Genomic DNA, 15,518 nt, shown 5'->3' on the forward strand with positions numbered 1-15,518 from the left:
GGGGTTGACGTGGAAACGGGTGTCAAATGACTCCACGCCGCAAATGTTTCATATCTCCTTACAGCTTAAAAGAATTTAAACTGACTGATTAATGGGCCTGATGAAAAATTAATGATTTGCATGATGACACTTTCTGAACAAGTTGAAGGTTCACTCAAGGGCTCCATAAACTTTAAGTAGGTCTAAATCTGAGTTAAAGGGATACTTCATTCGAAAATGAAAATTCTGTCATCACTTACTCACAGTCATGTCTTTTAAAACCTGTATGACTTTCTTCTTTTTCACGAAACAACTGTTTTTGTTCATACAAGTTAATGAGGTCCAAAACAACACTGAACCTCATTGACTTTCATTGTATGGACAAAAAAACATTGAGACATTTTTTTTTAAAACTTGTGTTAAAACTTGTTATCAAATGTTAAACTCTTAAACACTAACTTGCCCTCATGATTTCTAAATTCGAAAAAATTCTGGGTTTAAAAACAACCCAAGTTGGGTTGAAAATGGACAAAACCAGTGATTGGGTTAAATGTTTGCCCAATCTGCTGGGTAGTTTTATTTAACTCAACTAAAATTACTGTATTGCTTGCTTAAAAAGTTCACCTTTGATTATTATTGTTGCCGGTAACACTTTAGTATAGGGAACATGTATTCACTATTAACTACGACTTTTTCCTCAATAAATTCCTAATTTACTGCTTATTAATAGTTAGTAAGGTAGTTGTTAAGTTTAGGTATTGGGCAGATAAAGGGATGTGGAATATGGTCATGCAGAATAAGGCATTAATATGTGCTTAATAAGTACTAATAAACAGCCAATATTCTAGTAATATGCATGCTAAGAAGCAACTTAAAAGACCCTAAAATAAAGTGTTACTGTTGCCTCTAGTAATTGTGTCTGATTTTTAATTTGCAGTCTATTTTGGGTTCATTTTAACCCTTAAACGCATACCTTGGGTCTTTAGTGACCCGAGACGTCATTCACTACCCTCCTCCTCATTCATTTTTTTTTAAAGTTAGACTCAGCCTTCTTAGTATTCCTCCATCAATTCATTATAAACAATATAACAATAATTTTAAAAAATATATATATATAAAAGAATGCCTGTTTTCTCATTCATCTTTTGTAAAAATTGTATAGGTGGTGTGTAACAGTGTAAGTATATTTTTTCTGAACAACAATAATTTAATCTTTGATGACTGAATAATTGCAATTCGCCTTTATTCCACAAGGTGGCAATGTCTGACACACAATGACGAAGTGATGGTTCACTCATAGTTACCGCAGACAGAAAACAAAAGATAAGGAAGTATCATCTGCAAACTCACCGATTTACTACAGAGCAAGTACTGAACGCAATCAAATATTAGTGTCACTGTCACTTGCTGGTGGATCAGGTGAAGAAGCTGTCAGCGATCAAAATATAGATTTTGAAGATGTTAAAAAAATGATAGTTTTGACAATATTTTTGAGATTGCGAATATAAGCCAGATGCTGAATGTACTGGGAAATGAGCTCTGACGAGGACAGTGATGATGGTATAAAACAACTGCTCAAACTGAACCCTTCCAAGCTCCAAAAGGTAACACAATATGCTTTATTTTATTCTTCTGTAATTGTTACTCTAATATCAGGAGAGTTTTATATTACCGCGGCAAGTAGAGATCCATCCGTGTTATATATAGATCTGGGTCGCTAAAGACCCAGATATGTAATAATGATTGGCGAAACATTCATGAATTTAAGGGTTAAGCCAGCCATATAGTAATTTTTAAACAATAGTTGGGTTAAATAAAACTGGCCAGCACATTGGGCAAACATTTAACCCAACCGCTGGGTTTATCCATTTTAACCCAACTTTGGTTGTTTTTAACCCAGCATTTTTTAGAAAATATCGTGAATGATAAATCATAAACATTTATAATATTCTGCCAGCAAGCAGGTGTCCTTCAGTTTTCTTGCTTACTCTAACCAAAAGACCAGTCAAAATAAATGATTTATTTTCTTTAATTATATCAAAATAGCTGCATAATACATATAATCAGTAATATATAGCATAATAATTCCCCACTTGAAATTCTGTAGCCACAGTGTTTGGATGACCATACTGGTGTAGGGATTTGTAATTGGGTTGACTGGAACATTCAGTGGATTTTCTGGGTTTTAGCTTGGAATGCTGAATGGCATTCCAGAATTTGTTGGCAAGGGCCGTTGTGTCGTGTAAAAATAAACTTGGCTTGGGTGATGCAGGCTGGATTAAGGATTAGGTTTAATTGTTCATTTATGCCATGTAAAGTTGGAGAACCTTGAGCTCCGTTCAAACAGATGGCGACAAACACTTCACACGCCCAGGTTTATGGTTTCAGAGATGCTGATGTGAAAGATTCATATACAAACCGAGATTATCTTGTCACTTTGATTTGGTAAACCAAGTGAGGTTTCAAGATAGTCCCGCCAATTTGAATCCATGGATTATGATTTGATTTAATTAGAAGTACAACGAAAACTGTGATTTAAACATTGAGAAAATGATTTAAAGTGTTTGCCACGAGAACAATGTTCCCTTGCGTGCGGTATTAGCGAAATCTGTCCTTCAAATCCAGCAAAGTCTGCTCTGCATGGTAGGTTATCTTTTGCTAACGTGTAACTAGCGTCCTTGTCCAACTCGAACAAAGAGACAGACTGGCAGTACAGCACTCCTTTGACATGATTCTTATGGAATCCATACTTCAAGGCCCGTCCTTCATCATTGTAAACATACACAAAAGAATCACATCATACACTGGAGCTGCAAAATATAGCAGGCTTTCAACCTCAATTACCTCCTCAGGGTTTTTGACAGGGCCAGAGAACGAGAATCAATCTCTAATAAATTAACCGTGTTGTCTCACAAAGACGGACCATTTTTGACATGACAGAGGCCTCATTGGCCCGGCAACAGATGTGGATGACAAGGGTGACTATGCATTGGTCCCCTTGCCTATCAAGAGCAGATGGCGAGCTGCTTCTTAATTCAGTTTCATCTAAACTCCATTGCTGTGCATATAAATCAGGTTTATCCCATCATAATTTACTTGTAAACATTTGCTTTAACAGGTAAATATCTTAAGCTCATATCGCTACTTCACTCATGGATGGATTTTCAGTGAATTATTACTTAAATTTCAGTTGCTTCAAATTTCAAATGACTTCAGAAGACTTGGATTATGTGTTAAAAAAAATGTATAGTGCTTTTGCATCTTTTGTAATGCTTGAACGCCTAATTCATTGTAATTGCATGGAAGACAGAAACTAATATGGGTTTGAAAATACACGAGCAAATAAATGTCAATTTACATTTTTGGGTGAACTAACCCTACTCTCTACTGTAATCTCAATATCACCTGTTGAGAGAGGCCTCTTGTAATATCATAGACAGATATGCAAACAGAGTACAAATCACTTAATACCCAATGTTTCCCAGAAGACTACGCATTAATTGAGGGACAAGTAAATATTGACAAAGGGAAGAGCGGTCACGCCATCTCTCGTTCCTCTCGCTCTGCTTTCTCCTCTGTCTGGTTCTCTCTGCATTGGATAATTGGATGCTGACTCCACTCACATATTCACTGGCAGGTGTGTGTGTTAAAGACAAATAGAGGTCTCTCGAAATGAGGTTCCAGCAAATACTAAACAAACAGGCCTCAGCTCCAGAGTGCAGCACGGACACAGTCTGAAAGCTCACTGTTCCTGTCATACAAGAGAATCAGGATGAAAAGCTCTTCTTTCAAAATGTACCTCATATAACATCTTTCAATTCATACAAACTTTGTCCAATTTTATCCTCTAATACACTGTAAAAAAGAATTGTTGGTTTAACTTAAAAAAGTAAGTTACCTGGTTGCCTTAAAATTTTGAGTTCATTGAAATTAAAAATTTGAGTTAATACAAAGAAGGCGATTGTTTTAATCAAAAGAAACTCAAAATATTATGTTATCTGAACCACATTAATTCGATAATTAAACTCTATAAGAGAAACTCTTATGCATAAAAATGTCTCTTTATGCCAGTCAAGGGTGGTTTGCAGACCAGCAAAACGCTATTAAAACAAAATGAGGTACTCAAAAAGGCAGCAATTGGCATGGCTTATTTTTAGTTGAATTCATTTGTTTATTTTTAAAGGGTTAGTTCACCCAAAAATGAAAATTCTGTCATTAATTACTCACCCTCATGTCGTTCCACACCCGTAAGATTTTAGTTCATCTTCAGAACACAAATTAAGATATTTTAGATGAAATCCGAGAGTTCGGATTTCTGTCATCATTACAATTTGTCATCATTATAACATTTAAATATTTAAATTCTAAAAAGATTTGCCCAGTTTTAACAAAACTATTTCAGGCCCAATAAAATGAATAAATAAAAAAACATTAATCAAAAACCCCTGATAAAATTATAGATTTTCTTGCAAGTAAATAAAATAAAATAAAATAACCTTTTTTTTTCAGTATTATTTACCTGATCTTAGAATCTTTTATTACAAAGAGTTGATGATGTTCGTTGACCAACATGGTACAGTCTTTCTGGTTAAACCAGTTGACCAAATAATTCTTGATGGTTAAGTTAGTGGAAAAACAACACATGAGCATCACAGCATGATCATGATGAGCTACAACATGTTACTATCTGAGTGCAGTTTAGCTGTTCTTGCTGGAAAAGGTACAACTAAGGAAGATAAGTTTTAAAAAGACACACCCGAAGATAAAGCCATGCCGGAAAATAAGCGGAGACCAAGCGAGTAAAAGAGAAAGACAGCAATAAGGCCTGCTGCCGAGAGGAGAGATGCTGAGAAAGATAGAGGGCATTCCTCTTCATCACCTTTGATCTGTTAGTTCTCAAAGATCAGAGGGTAAAAGGTGTCAGATCTATCCCTCCTGTTGTAATAGAGCACAGCAGAAACATGTTATTTTAGAGAGGGCTGACCACAAACCCAGAAAAAAAAAGTAATTTACTGTGGAGAAGAAAGATCAAAAAATGGGTGTGAACTGGTCCATATCACAGAACAGGATTGTTTGCACGAGTATTTGTCTGGAAAGAAGAGCCAACATGCATGAAGCAGCATGAGTATAAAGAGTGTACGGTGAGTAAAAACGCAGAGAAAGAAAAGGCATGCAGAGAGTCTGTGATTGAACCACTCTGTAATAATAGGTTCCCCTCTGACTAAATGCCAAAGCCGATTTGTGTCTGTCTCTCATTGCAGTATGTTTGTATCTGTGGTGTTGATGCCTGGCATTTCCCAGCATTCTGTTTGTTATAATCAGTGCAATGGCACTGGCCAAAAAGACCACAAATGCACACAGACATACACAGAGAGCCAAATAGAGAAATTACATATCAGTCTGGAAAAGTTCAGCCACAGCATGACTGCCAGCAAATATAGGGTATTAGTGAGAACTTGTGCATGTACTATGGATGTGTGAGCAAACATAGACAAGGAATGAAACATGCTTTCACATTACATCTCTTTATGAATACATGGCTAATCTGTGGATCAAGACAAAAATGATTGTACAAAACAGGCCTCAAAATGCTCAAGACAGAAATGTTTTTTGTGATTAAATGAAAATTTAATATAAGTGTAAAACATTTTCAAATGCACCGCACTTTTTAATATTACACTACGATTCAAAACTTTGGGTTCATAAGATTTTTTATTTTTTTTTAAATAATACTTTTAATAAGCAAGAATGCATCAAAATGATCAAAAGTGACAGAAAAGATTTCTGTTTAAAATAAATGTAGATCTTTTGGACATACATCAAAGACTCATAAAAAAAAATAGCTTAAACCTGTGTAAACTGGTCAGCTTGTTTAAGAAGGGTTGTGGGCATTTTCAGCTGGTCAGATAAACTGCCTGACAAGCTAAACCACCTGAAAACCAGCTTGGACAGTCTGAGAGATGAGATTAAACTAAGACAAGCTTAACCCTCTGGTATTGTTTGGAGGTCACACTTGAGTTGTTTGCAGTCAAAAGTGACCAAACACCTGAAATGTAACTTTTTTTTAATTTCAGTAAAATCAATGTAATATATTTTTGTTAAATAATATTTTTTCTTTTTCATTTTGTATTTTGAGAGAATTTCATGGTACTAATTAATATTTATGCAATAATTATGATAATTTTTTTCCCATTGAAAATAATACAAATATCTAATATTTGTATGACTTTTCAATTAAAGCAGTATTTCATTTTAAAATAAAGACAATGCCTTTAAAATCCAATGTTAGATTAGTGCCATTGGTATGTATCGGTAAAAAAACTTACGTAATGGCAAGGTGTAACTACTAAATTCCTCTATAGCTCTATATAAAAAAGGCATAAAATACTCTAGTTGTTTTAGACACAAATACTTATTTTTATTAAGCTGTGGATTTGGATATACATTTAGACATTCTCAAAGTCTTTTAGTAAAGGTTTAGATTTTTTTATTTTATTTTTTTTTTTAAATGTTGATTTGAAGTGTCAGTTTTTGCATGAATTTTACTACAGTCAATCCTGAACACAGAGAAAGACATTTTGTAACATATAACATCAAAATGAAACAAAAATGAACAGGAATGCTTTATCAGTGCTTAATCAACCTGATTTCAACTTCTTATTTAAGTCTTTGGGCTCAATTTTGCTATATTCTCACAGCCACACCGGTTCATTTGTGTGTGTATAATAGTGTGTTGTGTATGTGTGTGAGTTTGAGTTTGAATGGGTGTGTCTGTTTTGTACTCTTGATGTTTCAGAGTGTAACCTCTTCCATGCTGTCGATTTTTTTTACTGCATTGTGGCTGAATTATTGATTTTATTTCAGGCATTTGCAAAACCTTGCTTTGTTACAGTCACACTAGTTTATGTATGTGTGTCTGTGGGGGGTGGTTGGGTGTCTATTTTGCACTCTTGATATGTCACCCCTTCATTGCTGTGCACTTTTTTCTGCATGATGGCTGATTTGTAGATTGTACACAAACAATTCTCAGTATTTTCGTATTTTTACCTTTTTCCATTCATTTCCTATGGCAGTCATTTTTGACCTTGAACAACACAAGTGTGACTATTTTTTTATGACCATTTAGCTTTTTAAAATCAATTCCACAATTCACATAGCTACTGCCACAAAACTCAGAGAGTTTCATACTATTCCAATGAAATTTCAAAACTTTTTTTTTTTCGGTCTAAAATGACTGAACAACACATTTTAAGGCTACATTTTAAAATGGGTATATTCACAATATAGCATGGCCTTTCTACTTTTTACAGTATTGATTTTGTGAATTGTAATTCATGACAATGCTGTTTTTAAAAATGATGCCCTTTTTATGTTTTCATCTGCACATGAACTGCTCTGCCTCCAGCGGTTCCTAAATAGGTGCTTGTACATTAATTAGCCCGATGAAACACACTTTCAAATGGGTTCTGACACACAAGAACACCATTGACCCTTCTGAATGTTGCCTTAGGCCTCAACAGCCATCTTTCTGAGAGACACACACACACACACACACACAGAATACCCCACCTCCGCCCTGGCATGATGCCACCCATATGCCCCAGGGGCTGCTGGGAGCTCAGCAGATACTAAACACAGACAGAGCAAACAAAACACTGGCACCAGGTGGCGAGACCCTTGCTGATCCAGGATCAGCTCACTTTACCAAAACATCATCTCTCTTGCATTTAAACATAAAACACAAACTGACTTCAGAACAGCATTCAAAATGTTAGTCTTCTCTATCTCACCCAGCTGCAACGGCTATTAAGCTCCATATTGAGTCATCAGCGTATTGCCGCCATAGAAAGACAGAGAGGGCTCTGGGGAGGCACTGAAAGAGAGAGAGAGGCCTTCAAATGCTGATTATTTACCTCCTAATTGAAACGCTGATGGAGGGATGCCGATCTTCTCCTTCCCTGGAGCGTCTGCCCTAGTGATAGCTGGATAATTGATTTCAGCGAACGCAGGTTAAATGTGACACACGGGGGTTTTAATGAAAATCTGGAGACCGCAAGTCATTTATCATCTGCTGGTGAGAAAAAAAAAAAATGTGGGGAAAAAGAGGTGGTGGCTGTTGACAGTTTGGAGAGGATGAACGAAACACTTTTAGGTTTTAGAAAAGGAAAAGAAGGAAGTAAAATGCACACAATTTTAAGAGTATGTACAGATAATGTACTTTCTTAATGTTATATACAAATGTACTGGGGTCTATGATGTGACCATATTTTTTTTTCTATTAGAAATGTTAAAAAATACATTGAAGGTGTACTTAATTTCTGAATTAAAATTAATTTTAATATTTTGTGAGGCTTAATGGTAACAATGTAAATTAATAATATATTTAAATTATTCTAGAAATAAATAAATTAATATATTAATTAATTAAATTTGACTTTGGAATAAGGAGTTTGGCATAATGTTTAATTTTTATTTTTTGTGATTTATTAAAATATTGTTTCTATTTTGTCTGCCAAATCAGAGTTGGTGTAACCAACATGGATGCAGCCATTTTGCTGTTTTGTTATAGAACATAAAACAGAAAAATATATAACGAGAATAAAACATTTTATTATTAATAATAATGATGATGGTAATAATAATAAAAATATCAAAAGGCAAGGTCAAATGGAGTGTCCCTGAGAAAAATGTCATTTTTTGTTAAATTTTAAACACTTTTACTTTGAAAAATACTGTGTGTTTGAAAACTTTATTACTTGATGGTTATACCACCTGACATTTTTATAAGCATTAAATCAGAATATTTCAAGTATGAAACAAGCAAGAATATAAAGATTACATTTTCAGGAACTTGGCATATTTTAACTACGCAATCATCATTAACATGTCGACATCTTGTGTTTAATAGAGGTTTAGAGCCAGTCACAGAAGCTGCTTCACTCCTTTTAAAAACATGCAATTACTATGCATACATTTATACTCCTTTAAACTACATTGACAGAGACAACAATGGTGAAAACCAATAAATGCATCTCTGTCCAGTCAATGTGCTATGGCATCACATATTTACACCAAATACACTGGCTAAGCTATCATGCCCTGCATGTGAACAGCACGCAAATAATTATTGCCTTTAGAATGTATGTATTTCTCTGTTCATTGTATCTAAAGTGAAGAAAAGGCACACTAAAAATAAGGTATTTTACAGTGTCCTTGTTACACGTTACATGTAGTTAGTAATAACTACAAATAATGCATAAGAGAAATGACGGTTCTTAAAAATGCATTCAAGGGCATTTACATATTTTCTGATTTTTATCAGGGAAATATTTAATTACTTTTTATCTCAACTCATATATACAGAATATCTAATGGATCTGTTTTTTTTTTTTAACTGTAAATGAATAAAACTCTTAAGTGGTAAAGTAATATGGATATGAATCCAAATATTTCGAAATCAGTAAACTGAATGTCATTTATGCAATGTAACAGGGTCCATGAAGAGACTATAATTCATGATCCTTGCATTTTACAATCCTAGTGAAGAGATAAAAAGGGTGAGAGAGATGCTGTAGAGTGAGAGAGAGAGAGTCTCACAGATGGACCCATATTACACTGGATTGCTTGTGAATCCATCAGGACACCTTAATTGGTGTGCAGCTTGCAGGGTTGCACTTGAAGTCTTTAAATTGTCCATTTTTTTCTATTGGGGTCATGTTAAAGTGCACCCCCAGGCAAATGGGCAGGATGTCAATGGTTCCCCCGGCACAAGCCTGCCGTCTCGTTGCCTCTTGATAGACTTGCAATTACACACTGCATCGCTCACTGTCATTTTCTGCCCTTTTACTCATTACTACTCCATCTTTCACCATATCATCATTAGTTAGTATGACTACTGAGTGTATTTCACCTCAGCTCTCCAGTGACTGCTTCCACAACCCGTTTGTGAGGCTGCTGTAGGCCTTACGCTATAACTGCGAGAAACAAAATTTGTTTTAGAAATCTTAAAGGTGGAATAAATTATATAAACACAAGGTTCTGTGTGTTCTAGTCATTACGTGGCGTTGTGTGTGTGTTTTGAACAATGACCCCCAGCCCAGTGAATGACTACACCATTACCCATGATTCATTTGCCTGCTGCCCCTGTGAAATCTGCATAATGTCTGGTCATAGTATGTCAAAGGAAGTGTTGACCCCTCTCCATGGCTCCCACCCCTTTTGACCAATGAATTTCCATGACTTTTCCAGTTTCTTATTGAGTAAGAAATATAAAGAATATAAATATTTTAGTGCTGAACGTAACATAGAATTTTGGTAACGCTTTACAGTTAGTAAAGTAACTTTTCATTAGTTAATGTATTAACATGAACCTTGAGCAATACATGTATTTACTAATCTTCGTTAACGTTAGTTAATGAAAATACAGTTGTTCATTGTTTGTTCATGTTAGTTCACAGTGCATTAAATAATGTTAACAAGACTTTAATAATGTATTAGTAAATGTTGAAATTAACATTAACAAAGATTAATAAATGCTGTAGAAGTTCAGTTCATTATTAGTTCATGTTAACTAATGAACCTTATTGTAAAGTGTCACCGAAATTTCTATAGTCAATTCAGACTTTAAGATTTTATTTTTTGTCTTTTTAGTTTATTTAATTTAATAAGGATTCAGTATATTTTAGAGCTGAACATAATTTAAAGAATGTGTGAATTCCTCTATAGGAATTTCCATGATTTTTAAGATTTTAATTTCCATTACTTTTCCAATTATTTGTTAAATAAAGGTTTAATATTAATTGTTTCTAGCTAAGAAGAAAAAAGTGTTAGAGCTTGGTTAACTACCAAAAATGTGTGTACTATAACTTTTTAAAGATTGTATTAATTCCCATGACTTTTCTAGTCCTGGAAATCACAATTTAAAAATAATAATACTAATAATAAAAATTCATGGTCCCACTTTAAATTAAGTGGCCTTAACTAATATGTACATGCATTTAAATTAATCATTTGATACAATGCACTTATTGTGTACATACATGTTGTGTACTTACATTGTATTTATATTCTAAATAATACCTGCATGTAATTGCATCTGTAATTAATTTATGTAATTACATTTATAAATACACTGTTGACCCATCCCCACCCTTAAATCGACCCATACCACCAAACCTGTCCCTAACCTTACCCATATCGCACCTCAATAGCAGCAAAGGTGTTTTGCAATTCAATATGAACACATTTTTGATGTACGTACACAGTAGTTAAGGCTACCTAATATAAAGAGGAACCAAATTCATTGACATTTCCAGGCTTTCCACCTTAAATTCTCTAGGACATATGCCATAATTTCTACTCTTTCCTTCCTCTTTTTAAGTGCTTTAGTGTCTAGTGTTTTAACTTGTTATAAATGATCATCATCGATCAACAAATCAATATATTATTTATAACTCTTTATGTTTGACTTTATGTGTGTGGCAGTGACAAAAATCTACACCTGTCTTTATGTGAACCGAGTCGAAATTTGCTGGTATCAAACATCAGCAGGTGACAAACACCGCCTTGCCGTATCCCTCTCCGTGATGCTGTGAGCAACAGTAAGAAAATGGAATATTTAGCCAGTCCTCAGTGTTTGTACAACTGCCCCAGGTTGCCAGATCCCCATTAGCATATTTGGGCTTTGGTCTTTGTTTTACTTTGACCTGTATAATAAATGTCACATCCACAACACAACAAATCAAACGTTTGTTAATTTCCCTGGCTTTCCTCTGCAGCTGCGGGCTCCCATTGTGCCACCAGTTTTTAATTAATGTGATAAGTAATACTTGCAAGGCAGCAATGTGCTTTTTTTCTCCTCTTTTGCTTTTTAATTGGGTGGGCTGAGAGGAAGGAGGGGACACAAGGAGGGCTGAGGAGGGGGGCTCCGAGCAGTTTTTAGAAAGTAAACAAGAGTAAATCTAAGCCATCGAATGTTGTCCTTTTACCTGAGGAGGTAGAGATATGCAGACAATGAGGCTGACATGATTTCCTGTGGTATTGTGTAAACTGATACGCTCAGAATTATGTCTCATAATCTAGAGGCGTTTAAACAAGGGCTCAAAATGCTTACAAAGAGCACGGAAGCTCGGTCTCACACACACACACACACACACACACACACACACACACACTCACAGTCTTGAAGAGACAGCTGACATTTTCCCTCCCCTAAGAGCTTCTCTCCACAACACTCATCCTCATTTGATTTTTCACACATACACAACCATTTTTATTTTATATATTTCATTCTACACTTATCCCTTTATGAAGATTTAAAGGCTCTACAATGATTCTCACACATGTATATAACAATTAATCTACATTTGTCAGAGTAAAATAGAAATAATCTCAATAAAATCCATCAAAAAACGTCAATAAGTGGTTCTCAAAGGCGCACCCGGTATCTAATATTCAAAGGTCCCCAATATAAGGTAAAGTATTTTTGCTGTAGCTATGACAAAGCTACTTGTTTTCCAACTTTTTAACAGAAAGCGGAAGTGTTGATATATTAATTAATTCATTTTGTGATTTTAGAAATATCAAGAACAGTATGTAAATAAAAAACATAATAACCTTAGTTATTACAGCCCTCTTAAATGTTTGCTGAGGCCCCCTAGTGGGCCCTGGCTCTGGTGGAGAACCAATGGTTAAATAATGATGCAAATGGTGTCGCCCTCTGGAGGCGAGTAAGAGAAGTTCACTCAGACTAATGAAACACAAAATAATAAAAGATAAAAGAAAAATAAGCTGTGCCATAATACAGGAACTTAATAATACATTATATAGCCCACATATATTTGGTGGTAAGTTAAATAAACCGGTCCATTGATTCAATCCTGTCGAGAGCTCCTCTGTAATAACAGAAAAATGCCTCACTAAGAGTCACTCTATGGTTGGAATCACCACTTCTGACTAACAACGGCAATTATCAAACTCTACACAAACTACCACCGATCTCTCTTCAGGTAGGGTTAAAAACAAGTGTAACCCACTTATCAGGAGGGCTGTTGATCACAACCACAAATCATTGAAGAGGAAGAGGAGGACTCACCCAAACAACAGACCAGTGCTACAGAACTAGTAGGCTACTGCAGGACTGAGGGGAAATCAGTGGAATGGATTTAAATGTGGTGTAAATGTGTTAAATAGAGCCTGCACTCATATTGGAAGATAAAAGCATAATCCAATTTGCCTAAATATTTAACAGATAAACATGCAAAGGACAGGGGATGTGTAGACTTTATGAATGACAGGCCTTTCAATCAAGTTCTGCAGACACATGTTAAAGGGTTAGTTCACCCAAAAATGAAAATTCTGTCATTTATTACTCACCCTCATGTCGTTCCACACCCGTAAGACCTTCGTTAATCTTCAGAACACAATTAAGTTATTTTTGATGAAATCCGATGGCTCAGTGAGGCCTGCATAGGGAGCAATGACATTTCCTCTCTCAAGATCCATTAATGTAATAAAACATATTTAAAGGTTCTCTAAGCGATCCTGAGCGGAGTTAGTTCCTGTTGACGTTCGAAGTGATGTCAAACAAATCAGAGGCTAGCTAGACCCTCCCTCCTCCTCCTCCTCCTCCCCCTCCCCTCCGTGCTTCCTGAAACAGTCATGAACGCGCATTTAAAATCATTCTTGTCAGTTATTGGCTGGAGCGTGTTTATTATGATTCGTGGTCCAGGCTGCACCAGTTTGTTTTTGTTGCCGTTTTTGGAGCTTGTGGTGACTACAGAGACTGCGTTTTTTTACAGTGTGTTCAGGGGACAGGCAGCTAGCGGATAGTGAGGAGATGTTTGCTGTATGTGACAAAAAATGTTTTGGCCTAAAAACGCGTGACATTGCTTAGAGGACCTTTAAATCAGTTCATGTGAGTACAGTGGTTCAATATTAATATTATAAAGTGACGAGAATATTTTTGGTGCGCCAAAAAACAAAACAAAATAACGACTTATATAGTGATGGCCGATTTCAAAACACTGCTTCAGGAAGCTTCGCAGCATAATGAATCAGCATGTCATTAATGGATCTTGAGAGAGGAAATGTCATTGCTCCCTATGGAGGCCTCACTGAGCCATCGGATTTCATCAAAAATATCTTAATTTGTGTTCCGAAGATGAACGAAGGTCTTACGGGTGTGGAACGACATGAGGGTGAGTAATTAATGACATAATTTTTATTTTTGGGTAAACTAACCCTTTAACCAGCTAAAGGATATTATATTAGGCTTTACTGTAGGAAAGATTAGACCTTTTCCCAAATTACTAATCTGTTCATCTGATTCAGTGGCCCCTGATGAAGGACTTCTAGCACAGCCTTACAGTATGATAATAATAAGTGAACCCACTTTTTTAAATCTCGACAGCGAGTGAATATCACATGTAGCCTAACTATAGTAGCCTAACAACGGCTGACATAAATAACAAAGAAAGATGGCGAAGCTCATACCGTAAGCAAAGTAAATTAATTAACTAGTTAGAAAGTGGCGCAATTCATCCGTTGAAACCTAATTAACGGACAGCGGCTTCAAAGGCGTGTTATTGTTACCTGAGGGAGTGTAGATGAGGCATTTGGTGGAGACCTGCGACTGAAGACGCCGACAGGACAGGCACAAATCTCCGTCTGTGGGTAAGTCACCGGACGGTGTTGAAGAAACGCAACGCGTGTATGTTGTATGGCGTGTATGCGCTCTCAAACCTCAATAAACATTTTCCTAGCATAGCGGAAATAGGAGAAATGCAACTGTTACTGAGGGAAGACATGCTTAATTTGCGGCAAATTAAGTGCTACTCAACAGTTGTCTGTAGGCCTCTATCTAAGCATGTTTATCCATCTCGTCGTTTGTTCGTTCTGCCTATCTGTATCCTATCTGTAGCCTACACAGTCATTGATATTTTATTTTATTAGTCGTTTTTTTATTTTATTTTTTTTTATAACCATTACTTTCATTGTGTTGTTGTTAGGCCTATTAGCCTATTATTATTATTATTATTATTATAGCCTGTTTTTTTTCTTTTTTTGCTTCTGGTTTGTGTAGCCTATTAATGATTTGGCATTAATTTTGAGCTTTGAGGCTGAAAATTGCATGACATTACCTACAACTATTTATTTAAAGGGTTAGTTCACCCAAAAATGAAAATTTTGTCATTAATTACTCACCCTCGTGTCGTTTTACACCCGTAAGACCTTTGTTCATCTTCGAAACACTGATGGCTCGGTGAGGCCAGCAATAACACTCCCTTTTTCAATGCCCATAAAGCTACTAAAAACATATTTAAAACGGTTCATGTGAGATTCAAACTTAATGTTATGAAGTGACTAGAATAGTTTTTGTGCACCAAAAATAACAAAATAGCGACTTTATTCCACAATGTGATGGGCAATTTCAAAACACTGCTTCATGAAGCTCATCGAAGCTTTACTTATCTTTTGTTTCGAATCAGTGGTTCAGAGCACCAAAATCCCATTTTTTATATACTCTATTATGTCTTTCA

The 15,518-nt window shown here is 35.5% G+C and overlaps 1 long non-coding RNA gene across 2 annotated transcripts in view; it reads right to left on the reverse strand.

Moving 5' to 3' along the window:
* The window catches only part of LOC125271995, a 64,967-nt gene extending 49,856 nt beyond the window's left edge, over positions 1-15,111 (reverse strand). For both annotated transcript variants that reach the window (XR_007185748.1, XR_007185747.1), the window contains exon 1: positions 14,572-15,111. This is a non-coding gene — a long non-coding RNA (uncharacterized LOC125271995). The remainder of the gene's footprint in view (positions 1-14,571) is intronic.
* Positions 15,112-15,518: the final 407 nt, after the last annotated feature.

This window comes from Megalobrama amblycephala, linkage group LG7 (assembly GCF_018812025.1).
Source record: "Megalobrama amblycephala isolate DHTTF-2021 linkage group LG7, ASM1881202v1, whole genome shotgun sequence".
Classification (NCBI taxonomy): Eukaryota; Metazoa; Chordata; class Actinopteri; order Cypriniformes; family Xenocyprididae; genus Megalobrama; species Megalobrama amblycephala.